General features: G+C 34.8%; 1 protein-coding gene across 1 annotated transcript in view; it reads right to left on the bottom strand.

Moving 5' to 3' along the window:
- LOC126757577 (potassium voltage-gated channel subfamily H member 8) overlaps positions 1–26,045 on the bottom strand; it is a 191,078-nt gene that overhangs the window by 147,426 nt on the left and 17,607 nt on the right. Inside the window, exon 3 of the mRNA XM_050471589.1 lies at positions 6,832–6,955. The gene's annotated coding sequence lies outside the window, so the exon portion shown is untranslated. The remainder of the gene's footprint in view (positions 1–6,831; positions 6,956–26,045) is intronic.

Here is a 26,045-nt window from a genome sequence, read left to right as displayed (position 1 = left end):
ATTCTTAAAAGTTATATAATGTTATAGTTGATGTAGTAGTTTTTTTTTTTTAATTTCCAAAGTTCGCTATTGCCCATCAAAACCAAACTATTCCTAACTCTTTTAGAAACTCACCAATTTAACTCACGAAACTCTACCGAATTCACTACGCTTTACTCACCACTCATACATTTACAATTTACATGAACAATTTGAAACCCACCAACAGAACATCCACTGAATTCACCACTCTTAACTCATTACACATACATTTATAATTTTCAAGAACAATTTGAAACGACCAACAGAACCTCTACCGAATGCACCAATCTTAACTCACCACACATCACTATACAATTTACAAGAACAATTTGAAACCACCAACAGAACCTCTACTTCACCACACTTAACTCACCACTAACATATTTACAATATACAAAAATAATTTGAAAGCCACCAAAAGAATCTCTACTGAATTCACCACTCTTAACTTGCCACTTATACACCTACAATTTACAAAAACAATTTGAAGCCACCAACAAAAGCTCTACTAAATTCACCACTCTTAACTCACCCCTTATACATTTCCAATTTTCAAGAATAATTTGAAACCACCAACAGAACCTCTAACGAATTCACCACACTTAACTCACCACTCACATATTTACAATATAAAAAAAATTTGAAACCCACCATCATAACCACTACATAATTCACCACACTTAACTCATCAATCATACATTTACAATTAACAAGAACAATTTGAAACCCACCAACAGAACCTCTACTGAATTCACCACTCTTAACTCACCACTTATACATTGCTTTTCAGATGAACTCAGTTCGTAGAGCAATGAAGATGATTACTTGCGACGTTTTACATAAAGAACCAGAGTATTCAAGTAATACTTATTTTATAGTTCATTTTGTTAATCATTCATAACTAATTCCATACATGGGGTGTTGAAACAAAATGCAAGGTAAAAATCCTGTGCTTGAGTCAAAGTACTCATTACAAGTTTCAAATACACCAAAGCTCCAAAAACATTCTTAAAGGCTGTACCCGAATACCCGGAAAATTATTTACTTAACAAGCGTACATTTCTTTATAGCAAAAGTTTAGAAAAAATAATTACTTACACGTTCTCATGTTTAGCATAAAAATACACAAATATTCACAATATTTTGATTGAACTCATTGGATAAGGCACTTATTAAAAATTGCAGCAATTTGAAAATTCCAGACAGCAGCCAGCGATTACTCACTCACTCAGCCGCGCGCTGTGCTCACAGCGCCAAAGTAAATAGAGCACAAATACCCGAAAATCGCATTAAAACTCATTGATTTATGGGCGCATAGAAATAACAAAAATTTGACGGCGTAATAGACTAAATGGCCAGAACATTCATCAAAATTTACGACTTCAACGAATTTGATTTTTTGACTGCCCACAGCCTAAAAGCGACGGGGGGCAGAGTGCGGTATGTGGCAACACTGCATTGCTTTTACGGCCGCTTCCTTCTTCACCCAAAATCGCTTTGTAAGCAAGCGCGAAGTATATAGGTATGTGTGTTTGCAATAAAGTTCAAGTGCATAACGGCATTTTGTATTTACACACGCCGTGTGGCAACCTTGCCATTCAAAAAGTGTTTACTTTGAGATTTTCGCTTTTTGCATTTGCACTGTCTGTATGTATGTACCCAGTGCCCAGTTTGTAATTTTGCAATAAAAATATATAAACTTTTTGTTTCGTTTTATTCTTCGCATGCAGCTTCAAAGTGGCGCTGCGTTAATGGATTTTTGCTGCAGAATTGCAAAATATTTATTTCGCGTTTGTTTGAATAATGCGCGTTTTTCATTGACAGCAGCACGTCGGCCTCCCAGCTTTTGGTCAATATTTTTATGTATTTCTTTATTGTTACTGTTTTGTTTGTGTGCTTCAAAGCAACTTGTGTTTTTCAACGAAATGTTTTGTGTAATTATCAGCGTGAATGGCAACAAACTGGCTTTGAAATGAACTCACTTCCCAGTGGCATAAACGAAATGGTTGTTAAAAATTTTATTATGAACTTAATTACAAGCAGTTGTTTATATGAGCTCCAGTAAATTACATACCTACGGGAAGAGTTAGATAGTTAAATGGAAAATTCGGGGCTTAGAAATCGTAAAAATATATTATATGATATTCAGTTTATATAATATTCAGTGATATTCGGTTAGATCAAATTATTACTTCATTGATGCCCTGACACATTGAAGTGAAAGATGCAGCTTGCTCTGCTCAACCTGAATCATTGAAAAGGTCGATGAAATTATGAAAAAGATTGGCCAGGACCGTCACATAGGAAGCTATGACACCGCTAAGGAACTTAATATGCATCGTCAAACCATTTAAAAAAGTGTGGCTCGAAGCTTGATGTTTGTGTACCAAATGAATTGTCTGTAAAAAATTTAATGGACCGAATTAACATCTGCAATTCTTTGCTGAAACGAAACGAAATCGAACTATTTCTGAAGCGAATGGTAACAGCAGACGAAAAGTAGATCAAATACGAAAATAATGTGCGAAAAAGATCATGGTCCAAGCGTGGTGAAGCTCAACAAATGGTCGCAAAGCCAGGATTGACGCCTCGAAAGGTTACGCTGAGTGTTTGGTGGGATTGGAAAGGAATCATTCACAATGAACTGCTGCAGCCTGGTTGAAAGATTGATTCTACAATTTACTGTCAACAATTGAGGAGATTGAAGCAAGCAATCAAAAAAAAGAAAAAACGGCCAGAACTGATCAACAGAAAGGGCTTCGTCTCCCATCAGATTAAAGCTAGATCACACTCATCTTTGATGACTCGGCATAAACTGTGAGAGCTTGGCTGGAAAGTTTTGATGCATCCACCATATAGCCCTGACCTTGCTCCATCGGACCATAATTTGTTTTGGTCAATACAGAACTCTTTTAATGGAGTAAAGTTGGCTTCAAGAGAAGCCTGTGAAAATTACCTGTCGCAGTTTATCTCCGAGAAACCAGAAAAGTTTTACATTGATGGAATAATGTCTCTAGCGAAAAAGAAACAAAAAGTATTCGACCAAAATGGTACAAATTTGGTTCATTAAAGTTCATTGCAAATATAAAAAAATATAAGTTGAAGTTTGATTGGAAATACGAAAAGATTTTTTCCCAATATATCAGAAGAATTTCTCGAAATGCTCTATAATCAGCATAGTTCACCCAATTCCGGTATTTTTGCCAACTGGCAACCCTAGTGCTGAAATTCAATATATTTTTTCGGGTTCTATGCTTGAGATAAATGGCAACTCTATTAAAAATATGTCTAAAATTTAGAGAAGAATTAAAACTGTAAGATGGAAATTCCGCAATATATCAACGAAGATATTTCGCCGAGTTTTTCTTATAGTTGGCAACTTTATTCCTAAATGTTTATCAGCCTTATTTTCAATTCCAAAATGCTTTACCGTAGGCATATTTGCAATGTAATTTTCCGGTTTTTAATTATTTCTGAATTAAAAAAGTAAACAAGTTTAGACAAATGGCTACTCTACAGTATATCTCTAGCTAAAAGACTTTACTTTTCGAAATGCCCTATACTTTTTCGCCCTGCGGCCGCCACTATTAACCTTTCGGGATGTCTTTGCACTACCTCACTCAGCTACCTTAAGCTTTTACAAGGCTTTAACTACTGTCTTCGGGCGCACATTACTGAAAGCCCTTTCGATGGAGAGAAAAGTGTCTACAAAAATTTCCTTATGCATAAGGGCTTCCTTCAGTCATACCATTATAAAACAAGCAAAGGAATGTCGACCGACCTGCCCTTTATATTGGACACTTAACGGTTTACAGATCCATGAGTCTCTCCAAAAATTTCAACAGTAACGCGAATATGCTAATGGACCTGAAATTCTTCACGAATCTCCCTTTTCTCAACTTGTTTTTGTATCTGTAACACTCTTCCCACGGCAGTCGGTAATACGTAACCGGAACGGACCCGGATTTTTTTCCTGCCAGGGACTGTCAACTAGGCAGAATTCTGCCGTTACAACAACAACAACAACACGTATCTGTAACTAGCATACAAATATCCTGTTATAAGTATATATATTGCCAAGTGATTTCAAGTTTCTAAATAACCTTTAGAGAGCATGTAAAAATAAAGCATCAAATATGAGGCCTTCAAAGCTAAACTTAAAAATTCTTTCTTAAATCAATAACTAAGAACACTAGCAAAAGCGAAAAATTCATTATCAAATAATCTAATTGTGAATAATACCAGTTTAATCAAGTCGAACAAGGCATCACATCCCCACCTTCGGAAGCCACAAAAGTTGCTTTGCAAAGCCAGCACTTTCCACAACATTCCGACACACTAACACCTGATCACCCCTTATCCTTCGTATTTCATCTCTTTCATTTGCTCTCAATGCCACCACTGATGGCGGCATTAATTTTCCATCTTTATTTCAATCATTTACGACTATCGAACGGAGAAACACAATTTTCAGGCGCATTAACATAAAGCATAATTGCGAACAATTAGCATTTCAAAGAGAATATCCTATCGATTTTCGAACTCAATTGCGCCTGCACACCCACATACATACTTATGCATTATACAAGTATATGCTAGGCACCACAATCCAGCACAAAAGTAGTTATGCTCAGGCAGTGCGGCTTCTCTCGATCTCGCCATTGTTGCGTGAATGCAAAGGTACTCGTCTTGTTTTGTGCTGCACTTTGAATTCCTCTATTCAATATACTAGTTGTAGTGGGAGTAGTTTGGAATTACCAATTTAATTCGTTGGTGTCTGTATTCTCTCTTGGCTATTCCGCCTGCTTCTCTCATACTCACACTGAGCATTATAACGAGCAATTACTTGCCTATGTACTTGGGCATTGCCTTATTATATGAATAGGAATTTCAAAGCTTACACACACAAAGACATGTAAGCGCATGAAGGATAAATGCAGAAATGTCCAGAGAAAGATATGACAAAACCCAGAATCTAGATAATGCTTGTGCGGTCAATGGCGCAGCCAGCTGTGAATATTTTGAGATTTGCATCCATTTTACTTTATACGAGTATTCTATGGCATATACATATGCATGTCTGTATGTATATGCTTTCAGCTTAAGCGATGCAGTTATTTTTTAATTAAAAAACAAATAAATCTGATTATCTCGCAATCTATTAACGTTGCTTGAAAGAGCCAGAAAAAGTGCCCTCAACCTGCTTTTTCAGTGAAACTCATGTATACATGAGCTGGGATGCCGTTGTCCGCTTGCTTACTAGCGCTAGGCTTTAGGATTTCGAGTGAGCTTAGCAGGCGCTGGTTAATAACTAGTTTGTGTGCGACATGCGAAACTCTTTTGGCCTAATACAGAACGCAAGAGATCCACCGAACTACTTGCTTTCAGTAAAGTTCACCTTACCGCAATATTAGGAGTTCTTACTTGACTTTGTCCAATAGGCGTGCGTTACTATGTTGCCAGCTGTAGGAAAAAATGTAAACCTTCCAGACGTTAGTTTAGTTGAGGGCTTAAGAACCGAACATGAGCTTCAAATAACTCGTAAAGTAAAATATTGGTTTGATACAACAATATTTGTTTTAGACTTAGCTTTGAACTTAGAATGCAATCATATTGATCTGGTCTGGTCCATTTAAACTACGCGCTCAAGCCAAATCGAGAAAGTTGTTCCCTTTGTTAAATGTTCGTTTGTATTTCGCAGCTTTTTACGACGTGAAATTGAAAAACGAGTTGGTTACAAATTTTGGGTTTCCAATGGCTACTGAATTGCTCAACATTTTTTGAAAATTTTTCGGAGCATACGAACACAATTTTTTGAATATCACAAATCATTCAGTGAAGTCATCAGAAACCTACCCCATTCGAATCGTCCATCTAACTGAGTTAGTACAGATAACATCGGAAAAGCTAAAGAAACAAGGCTTGAAAATCAGCGTTTGGGCATCAAACAGACAACAGAGAATCTCAACATCTATTATGGATCGACAAAACACATTTTAGTTAATGTTTTGGATAATATTTTCATTATTATTCTTGTTAAAAATTTGGTTAAAATTTTGGTTATAACTTTGATTAATAATTTTTGGTTAATGTTCTGGTTAATATTCCGGTTAATGTTCTGGTCAACTTTCTGGTTAATGTTTTGGGTATGAAACGGGACTATGCTAGACTGGTACCAAAAGACCTGGATCTTTTGCAAAACTGACGTCGAGTAGAATTCACAAAAGAGATGTTTGACTACGTAGCCAAGGACCCTATATTCAACAAACTTGTTATTACTACGATACGGATATTTATGAAGATAACATCGAAATTCTCCAACAGTCCAGCGAATGGCGCTCCAAAAAGAACACAAAATCGAAAAAGCCTAATTCGTAGAAGGCACTGAAGTCTATCCCAATCAAGATTTACAGCAACTGTGTGGAAAATTCGACTAAGCATTGGCAAGCTTGTATCGGCTCAGGAGCCTACTTTGAAAACGAAATAAATTTGAATATTCAACACGGGAATTTGTTTTTTTTGGCAGTCGGTAGTAAATTCGCTGGTATGATAAGTAAGCTTGTGGATTTTAAAAAGACATTCAAAAGGAGGTGGATGTTTGTAATCTGATTAATCATGACATTTTCCATTGGCTTAAATCATTATTAATATTCTTAGAATATAAATTACCGCTATTGATGCAAAAACAGATACTAAAAAATATTTTTGAAGACTTAAAAGTTTTCACATATTTTTACAAAGTCTTTATGTAAACATGGCAAAAACTACTTTAGTTCATAAATATTCATAATAAAATATTTGTGTACTCACATTTTCGCTCAATGAACGCGCAGCCACCAGTTTTTTGGTACACAGTTCGATACCGTCGCTCGTCAAGCCCGTCGTACCGCCAATGTTGCCACTCTAGCTAAGCGACGTGCAAATATTTTGAATGCTGTAATGAGCAGAAAATACACACACACCGACACAAGTCAGCAATTAAAGGCAAACAAGTGAAATTAGTTAAGCGCATTTACTCATTTACTCATTTTCAAAATTAATGTTAATATTTGTGCAAGGCAGATGAAAATGTCTATATATGAAATTATATATTAGATGTTTGCATAAATTTGTGTGCCTATGCATACAAAAGTGTTGGCTTTCATTCATATATTAGTTATTGCTGTGCCTGTGTGTGTATGTGTTGAAAAGGCAAACAAACTAAAAACTGGCAACAATTTCGTTAAAAGGGGTCGAGTACTTGGCAAGTGTATTACCCTAACCAACACACACACATACGTAACAGTTATGTACACACTTGTAGCGGAGATATGCTTACGCAGCCATAGAAATTGAAAAGCGAAAATGTGTTGGAAAAATTTCATTAGCTAACAGTAGTAAACATCGACTCAATGCCAACGCTATGCAGGTGCAAGGATATTCTAAACACACATACACACGCACGAGCTGACGCACACATAAATTGCACTGGCATAAATTTCCGCTGCAGCAAGCGAGGTGCATGCCAGCCACCTGCTGTTACTAAAGTGAAAGGTGAAGTAGAGGTGGAGAGGCGAGCTGTAACTACACTGCTGCCAAGCAAAAAGGCAACAGTGCGAAAATAATGTTGGCTCCTGCTATGAAGGGTTAAAACGCACGTGTATATTTTTATGTATATTCCTGGTACCCTACAATATCAACAACAACAAAAAATGTCTGAAATGTGCTCATTCCTCCATTAGAATGCTATTAGCACGCGCATAAATTGTTGCTGTTGCTGTTGCTGTTGCCGTTGCCGTTTTTATTCCACAGAATTCTTTTAAATCCTTTTCGCCTCTGCCACGCCACACCGGTGTTAAGTTCTCAACACTTTTACGTCTCATTCAATCACAGAGCAAATCTCATGAAAAATGCAAATGACACCTGCTGCTCGCTTGATTGCGTTCGCCCCCACGCGCATTCAACTCACCAACTCGTCCGGTTCGATTGAGTTTGGTCCCCATGGGTTAGCTGCATAACTGTTTTAGTAAGCTGTATGTATGTATATATGAGTGTGTTTATATGTAAATTAGGAACACCCATTCGCCCGTATATCTCCCACGGTCCCTCTAAATGCCGATTTACCCAGTGTTTATGCACAATTTATTGGATTACTGATGTGTTCGGTGACAACCGGAAAGGAATACTTAAGTGGCGTAAGTCAAGCTGGCCATCAGGACTTGAAATTAGTAAATGTGTTTACTTTTAAATTTTTGCTTTTCACATTTAAAATAGAGGTGAGAGGTGGTACCTTCAAGTGACTAAACAAAATGCATTAAAGGTCTCCGCTGAAATAAGTTTAAGGTGTAAAAAGTGTTAAAGTAATTTAAATGAATTTGAATTTGAACCCGGTTGATGTCCTCATAAAAGTAAAGGCTAGCATCAAGAAGTTCGATGGACGGGACAAGGTAGATTCGGCCTCCATGATGAAACATCCCCAAATAGGCTTTAGATTCCAGTATAGTATAGTAGTATAAGATAGAAAATTTATCAAGCTACCTGGCTCTCTCCGGATCGAAATGCCACCAACTAGATCGATCATGTTGTGATAGACAGAAGATGCGTCTCCAGTGTTTTAGACGTGCGTATGCCTCGAGAAGCTAGCATTGACTCGAAACATTATATTATTGCAGTCAAGATACGCCCCCGCCTCTGTGCAGCAAAAACCCACGTCAACAAACACAAGAAAAGTGCGACCTCGAGAATCACAGCAGACAGCCGAACGATTTTCTGCTCGACTCTCCTAGAGCACTCGTCAACAACTCGGTATAAGGGAACTGTGTGACAGCATTTCAAGCTTCTTACGTACAGCTGCAAACGAAACCATTGGTTTCCGGAAAATTCAAAAGAACAGCTGATACGACGAGAAGTGCCGTGTTACAGCGAAGAGAAAACAGTCTGCCTACCTCGCAACGTTGCAATCGACCACAACACGTGCGAGATGAGCTAGATACCGAGAGCTGAAGAGGGAAGCGAGACGCATTTGCAGACAAAAAAAAAGAGGGGCCGAAATGCGTGAGTGCGAAGAGCTACGAAAAGATGCGGCGACTAACAGAAGGTTTCAAGTTCCAAGACTCTTCCGAAGCCCCAGATGTGATCTAGTGACTGATGCCCAAAGCATACTAAAATTAACGAGGGAACCCTTCTCCAGCCTACTGAATGGCAGTGAAAGTACAACGCCAGGAGAAGGCGGTCCCGATGCCCCAATCGGTGAGACGATGGAGCATTCATTCCATTGTCCGACCATGAAGAAGTTCGAATAGCAATTACCCGCGTGAAGAATAACAAAGCGGCGGGGACCGATGGACTGCCGATTGAGCTATTCAAACACGGCGGCGAAAAACTGATAAGGAACATACGTCAGCTTCTTTGTAGAAATTGGTCGGACAAAAGCCTGCCCAACGATTGGAATTTAAATGTGGTCAGCCCAATCCACAATTTGCGCCAACTACCGTGGGATAAACCTCCTCAATATCGCCTGTAAGGTTCTATCGAATATCAATGTGGGATTAGACCTGGAAAATTTTTAATCGAAAATTTACAAACTTCCTCTTCGTCGATTTTAAAACCGCCTTTGACAGCTTGAAAAGGAGCTGTCCTTATGCCGCTTTGTCTGAACTTGGTATCTCTGCAAAACTAATGCGGCTGTGTAAGCTGACGTTGAGCAACGCCAAAAGATCCGTCAGGACCTCTCCTAGCCGTTTGATATCAAACAAGGTTTCAGGCGACTCCATATCGTGCGACTTCTTCAATCTGCTCTTTGAGAAAATAATTCGAGCTGCCGAACTTAATCGAGCAAGTACAATCTTCTACAAGAATGCAGAATTTAGTTTGGACAATCTGAGGCCAAGATGTTGAAGATATCCTATCAAATAAAAAACTTTTCCATACAAGGACTTGTTTCGGATTGGTCTATATGCTATCGTGCCGATCTTAATAATATATTGGAAATTTGTAGATCTGCCTTGGCAATAATACATGCAAAATTTCGTGAAGATTTGAATCAGTCACTTTTTATGGCAGCTATATGCTGTAAATGAAAAGTTTCTTGTAGAAAAAGGACGTGTGAACAATTTCATATCGGTATCTCAGAAAGTTTTCTTCTGGCTGCTAGAAGCTTCTTCGGAAACTTTGCTTTATCAAGGTTTTTTGGTTGTGTTATCGATAAATGAGTTGTCTTCAGATAGCAAAAGAGCAGATTTACCCAATGTATAAAATCCTACATCCTCCATAACTTGGCTTCCCGTTTAGAGTCGAAGATAGATATGTATTTTAAAACCAAGAAATTTTTATAAACAGAACTCACAGCGAAAGATCGACAAACAATTTGTTGAAGTAATATTTTTCATGTCAAAAATACCAAAAATAAATTTTAAAATGCCACATTTCACTCAAATAAACCCCACAGATTTGGCTCGATTCCGCAAACACGTTCCAACAATTGCTATTTATACCCAAGTTAAATCCAGCAAATACCAATTCAGCGAGCACAACCTCTGCTCCGACTGATGGACCCGTGTCAGTCCGCTGCGCTTCATTTATTTTTATTATCATTATTACCTTATTTACCTTTAATTTTATTTTATTTTCTTTTTGAGCAAATTGTCAGACAAATCGAGCAGACGGTTCGTATCAGACAGGTGGCACGTAAACAAGTTGTTTTATATACCGAGCAATACATGAACATACAAACGAACTTTTTTTACGCAATTAAATTTGAAACCTTTGATTTTCTTTATTTTCATAAAAAAAATTGTATTTTGCAATGTGGCCAACGCGCTGTCAAATGCATATGCTATTTAACGTGTCAAAGAGGAGCATGTGGGCGAAATAAGCAGGAGTAATAAAAATATGAAATAAATGAAAATAGATGTATGTATTTATATATGGTATGTATATTTGAATTTAATATACTCGTAAATACCTATACAATTAAATGTGGAGAGGAGAGTATTGTATGACATTGACATAGTTCAGCGAATAAAAAGACAGCGGCTGCGCTGGCTAGGTCATGTCTTGCGTATGGACGAAAACACTCCAGCTTTGAAAGTATTCGAGGCAGTACCCGCCGGGGGAGCAGAAGAAGGCTTCCACACCGTTTGAAAGGCTAGGTGAAGAAGGACCTGGCTTCGCTTGGAACCTCCATTAGAAGCTAAGCAGCGAAAAGGAAGAACAACTGGCGCGCTGTTGTAAACTCGGCTATAACTGCGTAAGCGACGTCTACGCCAATAAAGAAGAATAATAATTGTATGCAACATAACTACTTAAGTTTAATAACTAATTTTAATCATATTTTAAAACTGCTGAATATTATATCAAACCCACTGACGCTGAGTTAACAAATGTCAACAAGCTGTTAATGTCAACTTCTGATATACAAGCTTAAAAAAATCAGAAAAAATGGTTTTTTTGGCAAAATCAATTCATTTTATTCACAATAGTCTCTTTCTGCTTCAATTCAGCTTTTTTCACGGTCCAAAATCATGTCGAATGAGCCGCCACTATGCCGGTGAAAGCCTTTTGATTGGCCTCTACGTCTGCATAACGCTTTCCTTTCATGGGCAAATACAGTTTTCCGAATACGGGATGTGGTTAATAATGAAAATGTGATTTTTGGTCAAATAATCGATCACAAGCGTCGATCGATGAGACAGCGCATTATCGTGCAATAAACGCCAACTTTCATCTTCGCAATATTTTGGCCGTCACGTCGAATATGTCGCAATGAACAAACCGCATTAACGTTTTGGCCATAAACTTGTTTCATCAATTGAAACAAATCAGCATTGTCTTCACTTTTGACTTTTCCATACGCGATTTTTTGGGTTTCGGCTCGTCCTGTGCCTTCCATTCAGCACTCTGGCATTTCGTCATCAGTCACAATATTGTAAAGGAAGTTTTTGCCTTCTTTGACCTCTTTAATGATGTCCTTCGAATGTTGGATTTAAGACAATTTGTGCTGGACAACGATAAAGATAGCACACTCTAACGACTAGTTGACATAGATGGCGGTCAAAATGCGATTAAAAAAATCGATGTTTTGGAAGGCACCTACATATATACCTGAATATCTATACCGCTTAGATTTTTGATGATATTACGCACAGTATGTAGCAAGAGTGTGGAAAAGTGTTTGGGACACAAAATTTAAGTTTAAACCATATGAATATCGCACATAAATTTTGAGGTTATGTGAAAAAAGACTGCATACAAAAAATTTACATATTTTTATTTCCTACAACGTTGCCAAATCAATTTTTTATGAGACACATAATTTTGCCGGAAATCGAGTTAAACCGTTTTTCACACTTAAAAATTAAAAAACGCCCCTCTTCTTTCTTTTCCCAACATTAAATTGCCAGTAAATTATTTTTCCCCGAATATCTGTTATTTTATCTTTCGTTTTCGATTCAGGTTTCTATACTTCTTTGTTTTCAAAAATTATGTACCCTGGTCTAGGATCGCGTGTAGCTCAGAAAATATTTAATTTCTTCCTCAAAAATTTACTTCGTATTCATAAACTAGTATGTGTGAATGTAGCCTTAAAATTCTGTTAATTGGTACAGTAGTTTTTTATTCCCAAAAATCACATTTTTAAGCCGTCAGACCAAGTGTGACCTTAGTAAGTACACATACATATACAAATCTTACGATATACCCAGAGTCCCTGAAAGCAAGGCGAAAACGCCAAAAATAAATTATTTTCCTCTTGTTGACTGTAAAACACATTATGTATTATTTGCAAATGTTGTTGAACAAAAAGCTGTGTCTTTTAGGTTTTATTGTGACTTCAAAGCCATCAAATAATTTCTAGAATATAAAATTAAATATAACAAAATTAATATTAAATGCGAATATTCGCACACTCTTTCAAATAAGTGACGCATATATGGAGACAAACATATACAAGTACATATACATATAAACATTTGTATGACGAGTAAACACAGATGTTGCTTACTTCAGCTGTGACATGAGTTGTTCGAGTGAAATGCGTTGAACAGCGGCAAGTGAGAGGGGCAATGCTGCAGCGTAAAACTTTTATGAATGCACATCTGGCCGAAATTACTAGAGATAATTTCCCAAACAAAACTAAATAAAACTCTAATTTAAAAACAACAAGTGATTTCATCCAGCTAAAGCAATTTCAATTTTGTATAATAGAATTTTGAAAATTTAATCAAATTTGTAATGAATATGACACAGAGGAATTGAAAATGGTACTAAAGAAAGCTGAAATATATACACAAATATTACAAAAGTATATATGTACATTTCGAAAACCGTTCTTAGAAAAAAAGTTCTCATAAAAGGAAACTGGCTAAGGTCATCTCACCTTAAGTCTATTTGAAGATGTTAGAATTCATATTTTAATTATCAAGAGTATATATTGAAGTCGATAAAATAAATTTTTTATGAAAAACATATTTTTTTTTTGGAAAAAAAAATATTGTTTTTTTCTGAACTATGCATCTGCAATATTTGTTAATAAGTCACCCTCACCAGTCACTCTTCCAGAACAAGCCAGATATTCAACTTTAAAACACACAATACCAACTTAAAATACTGTAAATTAATAATCTATAAGTAGAGCGTAAATTTGTCATATAACAGCTCGTAATAAATAAAGGAATGGCAAATAAAATGGCGTGTCATTATTCATCATAGTAGTGGCAGCTGTGACATGGCTTGGCGAACAACTTTGCATTTGAGAGACAAAATATTTTATTAATGATTAATTCGCTCGACTTGATTTATGGCTGGTGATACCTTTTTGTCGCTGTATGTCTGATGCGCTTAACGGTTATTATATAATTTTTAAACTGTCAAATATTACAAGCTGGAAAAAAGGCGGAAATCTTTTGAGGGACTTAAAACAAAATATTCGTTAACAATTTCAAGTATTAAGTTTAAAGTTACCATTGTGTTTATTAGGCTATTTGTAACTTTTTATGGTATGCAGTGGCTCTATGTAACATTTCAGGGGTTATACCCACTTGCAAATTTCAAAAAATTGATTTTTTAAGAATATATATCGAATGCATATATATTTGAGAATATTCTCCGAAAATTTGAAGTTGATCCCACAAAAGTTTTGGAGATATTAGCAAAGTCGTAGGATTTCTTTAACTTCTTGCAATCGGCTCACGCTTTTCTCGAAGGACTGTTTACAGAGTAGCTGAAGAAATTATCTCTGAAACAGCTGAACTAATCGACTTGCAATTTTCAGACCAAACATGTTAGATATATTTTCAAGTATGTAATGATCGAAGGAATAATATTTGGTAGTCGAAAAAGTCTTTACGTATTTTGTCAATAGATGTCGTTGCAGTCGTATAGCTCCAGTGCTATCAATCACATTGCGTCAAACCATATAGTGTTGGAAAGGTGCGATTTGAAAATCAAATTCGGTGAAGTTCAAAAATGAATGAAAATAATGAAGAAATTCGCAATATTTTCAATTTTTTGTATAAAAAGGGAAGAATGACACGCAAGCCACCAATGAAATTCGGTAAGTTTACGTAGACGACTGTATCAGTTCGTGCAGCACAACAATGGTTCTCTCGCTTCCGCTCTGAAAATTTCGATGTGAAAGATGCACATCGCTCTGGTCGACTTATCGTTGGAAAAGTCAATGAAATGATGGAAAAGATTGACCAGGACCGTCACATAAGCAGCCATGATATGGCTAAGGAACCTAACATTCATCATCAAACGGGTTTAAGCCATTTAAGAAAGGCTGGCTACAATGTTTGGGTACATTCACATCTGCGATTCTTTACTGAAACGAAATGAAATCGAACCATTTCTGAATCGAATAGTAACATGTATCGAAAAGTAGATGAAACAAAACAAAGCCGGGCTTGACGTCTCAAGAGGTTATGCTGAGTGTTTGGTGAAATTGGAAAGATAGTGAAATCAATGTGAAATCAATCAAATGTTCCAGCCTGGTCAAACGGTTGATTCTACATTTTACTGTCAACAACTGATGAGATTGAAGCAAGCAATCGAAAAAAACGACCAGAACTGATCAAGAGAAAGGGTTACGTCTTCCATTAGGACAACGCTAAACCACACACATCTTTGATGACTCGACAAAAACTGAGAAAGCTTGGCTTGGTTGTTTTGATGCTTCCACCATATAGCGCTGACCTTGCATCATCAGACTACTATTTGTTTCGGTCAATGCAGAACTCCCTTAAAGGAGTAAAGTTGGTTTCAAGAGAAGCCTGTCAAATTTACTTGTGGCAGTTTTTCGCCAAGAAACCGGAAAAGTTTTACACTATTGGAATAATGTTTCTAGTGGAAAAATGGCAAAAAATGGTCGACCGAAATGATACATATGTGGTTCATTATACTGTAAATATAAAAAAAATAAGTTGAAGTTTAAATAGAAATACGATATATGTAAACTAAAACCTAGAAAATGGCCTAGAGAAATCCGAGAGAAGGACAGCATGTAAGTACATACATTCTTCATACAATTCCACCATAAGCCTTTACAGCTGCGGATCCAGAGTAGAATTTGGGGGAGGGGAGGGGTTAACTATAAAATTTTGTACCTGCAACTGAAAGTCCTTTTCTTCGCAGAATATGACTTATGATGGAAATAATGTATAATTTTGAACTTTTGGGGAGGGAACTCTCCGCAGCTCAACTTCTTAAATTTAAGCTCCAATACGCTTACAGGCTATAGCATGGTTTAAAGGGATCAATATACATATGTTGAAATATATTGAATATGTTATTTAGTCGAAATATACTTCATTGTATTTTCACTGCAAATATGTACCTACGATAATTTATTGAACTTACACCCAATAATAGCATCGTAAAATATTGAAAAATCATAATTTTATGCATTCCCTTGAGTCCACACATTTGAGCGAATTTCATTTCGTTGCCACACATTAACAACCATAAATTGCACAAAATAAACTTAATACCCAAACTAACTCATCTCAATTACTTAATCGCCAAAAGTATCAGCAGATTTTGGCCAAAAAAAGTTTTATTTTTCTAATTAACATCGATTGCACTTGAGTTTTGTCAAATTCCCAGGCATACTCACACTGCAGTCAAAACGTTGGTGGCATCAATAACACTCGCTGCCAATTAGCTAAAACGCACGTTACTCATACGACCGGGTGGCCGCAACAATTTCGTTAATTGATTTCTTTTCCAGCAGCACTTGAGCGCTTTGCAACTTTCTTCTGCGAATTCCCATTCGCTCTGCACTGCGTTTGCTATCTCGCAAACTCTATCACTCTGCTATTTATACTTTTAGCCGCATTGCAAACACTAAACTTTCGCTGTGGTTTGGCTGAACAGAAAGCATACAGTTAATGAGCCGAAGTTTGGCTGCAAGCAGCTTGCCAAAGTCAAGCAAACCGCAACCGTCGGCGAGGGAATAGCGGCACTTGCCAAATGCGAAGTTAAAACATGCCTTTAGAGGAATTTGATGCAAGAGTTAGAAGCAGTTAAAACTGCGCGAGTAAAGAGAAAAAACTAAAAACAAAAATTTTAAAATAAAAAAAAATTGAGTTTTTTTTTATTATAATAATATATATCATTATGGTAGATATATTAACGCAATTTACTTTTATGTACTTGTTTAATGGCTCGCTGCGCACATGCAAATTGAATTTTGACCTTCTTTACGCCGCGTAGCCACACAGCTATTTAGCCCGATAGCCCGAAAGCATTTGTAGCGCTGCAAAAATAGAATTTTAGCCTTTTTATACTCTTCATCCAATTTCGACAATTTTACCGTGCGACCTTTTTCCCAATGCCAACAAACATATGTGCGAACAATAGCAAGTTTATTGCTTTAAATTTTTCACAAACACACACACACACATGTATGCATGCCTTTCCACATCCGTAGTTCGATGCTGGCGGATATGCCTTTGATTAGCAGCCAAATCGCAAAAATATGTGGGATATTGGCACAAAAACAACAAGCAAAATTTAACCGCACTCAAATTGTCAAAAGTGGGACGAAAATTATTTGGTCTAAAAGCAAATTACAGTCGACATATTGACAGCATGAGACAACGGAAGTTGGAAGCGCTCGCTTTGGGGCGTGAAACCTATTTCAGTGAATGCGACCTTCAATTTTCGATAATACTATGTATAAAAGCAGATAATTTGTAAGGGAAAATTTTAGGATTTTTACACAAAGCAAATATGCAAATTAATTCAGGGTGGCAACTTTCATTAATTTTTTTTTTAATAAATTTATTATACTTTTACTTGAAAGGAAAATATTATATTGATAAAAATATTATAAATTTGTTTGATTTAAGTAAAGTGAGTAGGCGAAAAAGCAAACGGAATTCTAGAATTTAGGACAAAATGTTTTTTTTTTTAACAAATGTGACAATTTTTTATAAATTTAAAATCTTTTTAAACAATTACGTATTTATTGCCTCAAATACTTTACACTATTGTACTAATTTTGAATAATTTAATTAATTTTAACAAATTTTTCAATTAGGTGGCAACACTCCTCAAATATATTTTCAGCTTCATTCTTTTCAGTTGCATAAATATGTAACTATTTAATACCAATTAGTTTATATTTATAATTTTTTGAAAAAGCTGGCAACCTTTAAAAAATTGTAGTTTAAATCAACCGAGCATTACATCGAAAAATCAAAAGAGACACTTTAAATGTGTGCCGATCACTTTATTTTGTATAAAATTCTAGTAATTCCTTTACTATATAAATTTTAAAGAGGTGGCAACTATTAAAAAAAATATTTTCCACTGCTTCTCCTAAACCCTTTAATATTAATGGTTTTGTTTCGTCGAAAATTATTTAACTTAAAACTTTTAAACATGTGGCAACCCTAGTTTTAATAGCGATTTAATTTTAATTTGTTACTTAACGTTGCTTATACAATAATACAATAATAATTTATATAATTAATATGTATCTAGTAATAATTTATATAATACTGACTGTTTTACTGAACTAAAATTAAAAGTGGCAACCTCTGAAACTTTTAAATGCCGGTTGGGTTGAATTACATTGAGTGAGTGATAACCCTTTAGTTTGTTAAAAACTTCTTGTAGTTCGTTTATTTTGAAAATTTTAAACAGGTGGCAACCATTAAATATAATTATTTTTAACGTTCTATACAAAACCTCTTTAATTTGAAATGTGTTTATTTGTTGTAAATTTTTAAATTAATTTTTTTTTTAAAAGGTGGCAACCATAACCTTCATAATAAAAGATTAATTTTATCTACTGCAGGCCAGCCGTAGCTAAGCGAGGATATTACACCCTATCACCCATTTTCGCAACGCACCAAATGGATGTCCATTCTCTTGATCACCCAGAACATTTCCATTACATATGGTAACATATGGTAACCCTATATAGAACTCTAAAGCTCTATCTGTGAGTCCTTCATTCCTTATCTAATGAATATTCATTATTTCACCTTTTTATACCAGTATTGTTGATTTTATCAAAGTCACACCTGACCGCACAGAAATCAAACTTATTACCTGCCAATTTAGTGAAATATTTACTTTATTGTTGTATTGCAGTTTATTGCAAATCGTTTTGGCTTTGTGAGCAAATTGCAATCAACTAAAACAAGATAAATATTTTCTTTGCTGCAATTTAGTTTTGGGTATTTTATTATAAAATAAAATGAGCGCTCACAGTTATTTAATTTAATGGCGAATATCCGTTAGCACACGCATACACGCATCGGTGAATACATGCTTATAATGAATACTTAAAATGAAAACGATTTTCGGGTGGATAGCGACGAGCGCAAACATGCTTATTTAAGGAAGGAAAAACAGTGCGATTTAAATACCAAAATATTTACATAAATGGCAAAAGAATTAATTTCCGCATGGTGTTATAAATAATGGAGTGCCGATAGTAGTTCATTTACATATTTATAGAGCGAAAATAACTGGAAGGCCATTTGTGCATTTATTTATCTATTTTACTTGCATATAATATATATGTATGTATGCAGCGCTGAAAACATATGTGAAGCTCGTAAATGTTTTAATAGTTGCTTCAATTGCAAATTTTTTCCATTGTGCAGATTCCTCATGAGATAAATGATGTAGTAGAATTTTTCAAAAGTGGAGCAGATTCCCTTTTAACCAAGATTATCTTCAAGCAATGTCATTTTGAAGACTCTTTTCTACATTGAAATTTTGCTTCAATTGCAAATTTTTTCCATTGTGCAGATTCCTCATGAGATAAAATAATGTAGTAGAATTTTTCAAAAGTGGAGCAGATTCCCTTTTAAGCAACATTTTCTTCAAGCAATGTCATTTTGAAGACTCTCTTCAACATTGAAATTTGCTTCAATCGAAGCTGTCTAAGTCATCTGTAATTTTCAGCCAACGACATTTAAAGACATACGATCCAACAACGAGTCAAAATTATTAAAATTTACTACCGAAATTCGAAGCGTTACCACCAATTTATGGTCGCCTTAATCATCTTGTCAGATCAACAACCCAGCGTCTAGTGAAAAAATTTGTATCCACAGGCACAGTACAAAATGTTCACGTGTCAGAGGGAGAAATAGGTGCCCATAGTGTCGAGAATGGTTTTGCCGCTAGCTCATCAATTGAGAAGGACCCATATCAGTCTCTCACATGTCGTTCTTATGAGTTGGGCATCTCGGTGACGTCGTTCTGGCGAATTTCGGGAAAAGATCTTGGTTGCAAGGTGGCGAATTGAAGCCGCATGACCACCAGAATCGTCGTATGTTCTTGAATTCGGCTGAGCAACAACTTGAAAATGATCCGGATTTTCATCGAAAAATCAGCTTCAATGACACTCATTTCTGGCTGAACGGCTTCGTCAGCAAAATATGCGTTATTGGGCAGACAGCAATCCACACACACACTCCATGAGTCACTATTGCATTCCGAAAAAATCACTGTTTTGTACGGTTTATGGGCCGGCGGTATGATGATATTTTTAAGATATCGCTTTAAAATTTCTCAAACGTCATTTTTTCTTCAAGAAGCTGCTCATTTATCGGACTACTATAACATATAGCTGCCATACAAACTGAACGATCGGAATCAGGTTCTTGTATGGAAAACTTTCACATTTGACACTGTATTTTCACAAAAGTTTGCACAGGTTATTTTCTAAGGCTGCAATGTAATCTCCGAAGAAATTGTTCATATCGGTTAACTATAGCATAAGCTGCCATACAAACTAAATGATCAGAATCAAATGATTGCATGGGAAACTTCCTCATTTGATGTGGTATCTTCACGAAATTTGACATGGATTACTGCATAATCTCCGAAAAAATTATTCATATCGGATTACTATAGCATATAGTTTCCATACAAACTGAACAATAATTTTTCATATTCGTTTATAATGATATATGTTTATGTAGAAATGGCTATAAGAAATGCACCTGTGAAGAGTTTATTAGCTTCGGTGCAGCCGAAGTTAACGTTCTTTCTTGTTTTACCATAATATTGCCACCATTAATAAAAAAAAATATATATTTTAATAAACAAAAAAAATTATTAAACAAATCTAGGTCAAAATTTGCCATAAAAATGAAAAACTAGCACATTTTAAAATAAATAAAAGGATAAAAAAATAAAAAGAAATGAAAAATTCAATACCAAATTTCTCGAAAAAATATGCTGCCTCATAACCGAATGACCTTAGTCTTTCGAACGCAATTTCTACGTAAACATAAATCACACTATATATGTATGTATATACATGACATAGAATCATTATAAACGAATATGAAAAATTATTGTTTTTGCCTTAGCAGCTTTTGATGACGTATGCCACAGATGAAAAACTAAAGCGCAGGGCTTGCCTCAAGCCACAGCAAACAAACGGAAATATTTATTGTTTGAAACTCAACGACCAGTTAGCGATAATAAATCGTAAAAAACAGCATAGACAGCTGAAGAAGAACAAGAAATCATTACACATGACTGCACACAAATTTTTGACGATTTGGTTTTTTCACTTACTATACACCATATGTATGAGTATAAGTATTTCTATGACGAGTAACTAATGCAGTGAACACTAAATTGAAACGATGACGTTATCAGCAACACCGTCAGCGAACAACAACGAAAAATAAAACACGAAAAAAGTTCAGAATGAAAATAAGAATGGAAAAATATTTGATATACTAGACGCAGTGTAGCAGTAAGCAGATGTGGAAAGCGCGCGCAAGTTTGTTTACAAAAGAGTTTATCGCTCAGTATGTATGTGCGCCTGTATCTCTCTGTTCAGCATTATGTATGCGTGTGTGTTTGTGTATCTGTGTGTTTAGCAGTATCTATGTATGGCTATGTGCACGTATATGCTATAGATAGCTACTGTATTTATAAACTAATTTTTGCTTATTTTATGTGATTTTTTTTTTGTTATTATGTTGCGTGTTTGATACTGGAAAAGTCCATTGCGAACACATTTTATAAACAAATCGTTAGTAGTGGCCTCGCTACAAGCATGACTCGAAGCTGTGTGCTGTGTAATAATGATAGCGTCACTATCGATTACTTTTTGTTGAGTTTTTATTGTTGTATTTTTTGTTATAAGTATGTACTTATAGAGATAATACTTTCCAATTTTTGTCTGTGTACAATGCTTGAATGCTGAACTTTTTTAATATTAAGATTATATTTTTTTTGACTATGAGATTTAACAGAAAATTTATTAAACAGAGCAAACAAGCACTAACACTGGATCGAAAAAATAGCGAAAAGTTATTAATTTTTGTATACTAATTATTTTCTTAAATTATTTTTTTGAGAAAAACTGATTTTTCTGTTCTTATATCTACATATTTTTCGAAAGTTCTATTTTAATAATTTTTAAAAATAACAATTTTATAATATTGTTTATAAAATGTAATTCTTAAAAATTTTAATTTTTTGGCTTATTTAAAAAATTTATTTTCTAAAAAGAAACTTATTGACAAATTTTTGAGTATAAAATCTAGCATTAAAAGGTTTAAATACTGACCTTATTTTATATGGAAAAAATTCAAGACATTTTTCTTATATCGTCCATAATTGTTGCCTACATTTTAGCGCTTTGATATAGGAAACTTATGGCAATGAAGGACAGATTGTGATGGTCTTATATGTGATCTCCAGATTTTAGATACTATTTACTCTATTAATATACATTTTATGAAGTGTAAGCGCGTAGAATACTCAAAACACATATAAATTATACTTGTATATCCTAATAAGATAATGGTCTACATTTAGGTTGATGTCATGTGTCAACCTAACGTGGATAATATCTTCACAAGGTATGTATATGTGTCAGAAGGAGCTAAGTGTCATAAAAATTAATAAATCCATCTAGATAGGTAGGTAGGAGTGCAGCCCTGTTGTATTATTAAAAAGTTTTATTATAATCTCACTGACTGTTGAAGAAAACATTCCTGATACCAACAACACTATTTCGATATGTTCCGCCGACTTTGTTTGTATATCAATTTTTCCATTGTTTATTATTCACGCAAATGTGGACTTTGATTTAGTTTAAATTAGAAATATAACGCATAATTAAAAAAACTTAAATCGAAAACATTTACTTTCTAAATTTATCTAAATGTACATATATCTACATGAATTCTATTGACCAATTTATCGTCTGTTTCCCACTTTTCCACGCACGTCTGGCTGTCTGATCATTCACAACGAACTGTTTACGCTTCCACTACCAGCGCCTCTGGGCATCGATTTTCCAGCGTTGCCAGGCGTGTTTCTTTGTCATTGCTTTTCCTTTGGAGCCAATATTTTAAATTTTAGTTTGTATTTATTTGAAGTAAATAATATTTTTGTTTTGTTTGCTTTGTTTTCATTTGCATTTGTTTGTATGTTTGCATGACTCAACAATTTTCGGACTTATTTGCACTGCTGTTCGTTTGCGCTCCAAAGCGGCTGGACGTTCATATTATTATAGAATAAGGCCGTAGATACTTTGTTTGCGGAATATCAATTCTCATTCATTGTTATGGAATATTGTACGGGCCCTGGTGTAACTGCTGATTGTAAATAAAAAGAGGCCGCTTCAAACAGCGCTGAGCCTTTGAGGGAGAATAATTTGTTGTTATCAAAATTTTTTAATTTCTGGAAATAAATGCCGTTTCAACAGAAGAAATCTTCCCATGGAAATTAAAGACATTTTCCATGCTCAGACTCAAAATTAATAACTTTAATATGCTTTAATTAGTAATTATTTCCTTCTACCTTCTCTTTATACACACTCAAAATCGCTTAAATGAGAAAATTAGTAATAATTTCCCTATTTGTTTAAATTTCTCACACTCATATTTCTGACGTTACTTAATGAACCCACTTAATGGACTCAATTAGCATTGACTTCTTGTAACCTTCCCTGCTTGTTCATTTTTCTCACACTGAAAACAACCTACTTTCATATCTTTCGAAAAATGACTTAATTGAGTCAATTAGTAATTGTTTGGCGGAACTTGGCCTGTTTGTTTAATTTTTTCTTACTCAAAAACATTGAAATCTTAAAGAAAATCGACTAATTGAGTAAATTAGTAATTATTTCTCCTAATAGCCTTTTCCAAAAGCCGGCTCTAATTCTTCTAATTTTATTATTTTCTTCAAAGGAACCACTCCCAGATCCCCACAGATTAATCCTAAAAAAAATTATAAGCACTTTTTGAAGAGAAGGAGTTAGTATTGTTACCTTAAAGCTAATCCGGAACCAAGTTACTCTAATAGTTTTATGTTGTGTTACAAACTCGAGTTTATTATTTTAAGTTAATGGACCACCAACCACATATCATGTTTTTTGAGAAAGTCAGACTTTCAGTTTCTTGTTATCTGTTAAAATAATCATCAGTGTAGCCGTATTTGGTTACAAAAGAAAAATGTATATCCCTGAAGACTTAAAATAAAGACATTTTAAGATATTCAAAGAGAAATAGGAAACTGCATTTTTGAAGCTCTCGTTTCACGCCAAAATAATCAATAAACTCAAACTTGCAACATCATAGACTTTATAAATTATTTTCTCAACTAGATTAATGTCTCTAATTTTCTAGTAATTTTGCCACTTTTACTCGTAATATGCCCAAAATCCACTGTACTACATCTTAGCGCCTTTGAAACGCTTCTTAAACTTTGTAAGCACTTAGCAATAAACGAGCTTGGGACAGCGAATGCTTCGCCTTAAACTAAGCAACTATTTATGAGGAACATTTCGCAGGGTTTGTAAGGAAACTCTTTTGGTGTTACAAAATTTTCCAAAAATTCTGTTAACTATCTGCTGCAATATACATAGGAGCACTGAGCTGGCAGGGTGTCCTACAAACAACACACAAGCTGAAAAGCGTGGCGTGTTTTTCGCCAGCTGATTTCGAATAAGTTTCATCACTCGCATTTCACAATTCAACTAAATTGTGTATTTTTTATTTATTTAGGTATGTAATCAAATTAACACCTAAGCAAAATCGTAAAATTGGAAATTTATTTCTATTGAAATTGTGCAACCACAAAAATATTGTGGTTTATAGCGAAAATATTTATATTTTTAATAAGTGTTGTTGATATTTATTCATAAATAGCTTTGCTATTGGGAAAAATGCCAACTGCGGTAAAATATGATTTTTGCCAATTATCTCATTAAATTCGGTGTCAATAGTAACGGTATGTATTTTTTAATCATTGGCATGTTGTTTGAAGTTCTCAATAATTTTTTAATACCTTACATGGCTCGCTCTTCACTTTAATCCGATTTAAATTTCACCTTTTATTACAAATGGGAAAAATCCACTTTTTGGCCTAAATTTCACTTTCAACAGCACACTTGTGTTTCAACAACATCATATCATCCATCAATTCTCACATTGTTAATGAAAGCATTTCTCACATTTTTATCAGGAGCACTTTTTTTTTATTTTTAATTTTTTTTTTTAGTAAAAGCAGTCACTTGTTGTAGTTCGGACCGTAGAATATTCATTCAAGCATTTGACAGGCCAATAAAATGGTTGCGTTTGTAGATCTGCCGAAATTAATTATTTTTATCGTTTTAATCAGCTTTTTCACTTATCAATTAAGCTTTTGTCTCTTTGACTTTCTCTCTTGGGAAATGATAATCAGCTTGTTATTCAAACGTTTTGACTTCTACATACGTAGCAACAATTACAAAGAAGAATAAGATCAAAAAGAATGAGAAGAAGTAGTTGTTGGAGGAAAAGTATCCGAATATTCAGTTTTAATAGCATTTGTCAATATTTACTGACTAAAGAAACATATTTCATCGATAAAATAGCACAGATAAAGAGAAGCGGCTTTGTACATACATAAAATGGAACTAAACAATTCAACAATTATTAGAAATTAGGCATTAAATATTCGATACATACATTCAAGAAACATTTTTAAAGTCAAGTTAATAAGGCAACTTTTAATCTCCTCCCTCTCGGCCGATGCTTGGGGCACGAACGACGTACATATGTTCCAAGTTAGCCGATTCATGAAAGGAGGATTTTCTCAAGTGCTATGATGGCTGAAAAACTCGTTGGCATAAGGGAGTGGATTACTGTCAAGGAGTTCAAGTGGACAAAATTTCAATTTGATCACGGTGGTTATATTGTTTTTTTTTTTAATAGAACAGAACATAAATGATTGTATTAAATTCTGTGTCCAGTCCTTGAACATCAAATCAAAAACAAACGATTTTTAGATGGATCTACTATTGTTTCGACTAATTTCTTCAATCATTTAGAACACAGTTAACTTCTCCTACCTTTAACATACCGAATATAATATATGCTTTCAATTAAGAGTGCAAGACAGAGTTATATTGCTATCTAGTAATGAACTAAATGGTCCACAATAGAAGAAACATAAATGTACTGAAAAGATTCTTAAAAGAATAATAATAATTAAATGTTCTACTGGCAGAGGTAGCTATCTTGGTTAATAGTGAGTAGATGAACCATCTTTTGCTCTCTAGATTA

Source organism: Bactrocera neohumeralis, chromosome 4 (assembly GCF_024586455.1).
Source record: "Bactrocera neohumeralis isolate Rockhampton chromosome 4, APGP_CSIRO_Bneo_wtdbg2-racon-allhic-juicebox.fasta_v2, whole genome shotgun sequence".
Taxonomy (NCBI): Eukaryota; Metazoa; Arthropoda; class Insecta; order Diptera; family Tephritidae; genus Bactrocera; species Bactrocera neohumeralis.
This window is presented reverse-complemented; position numbering and strand designations above follow the sequence as displayed.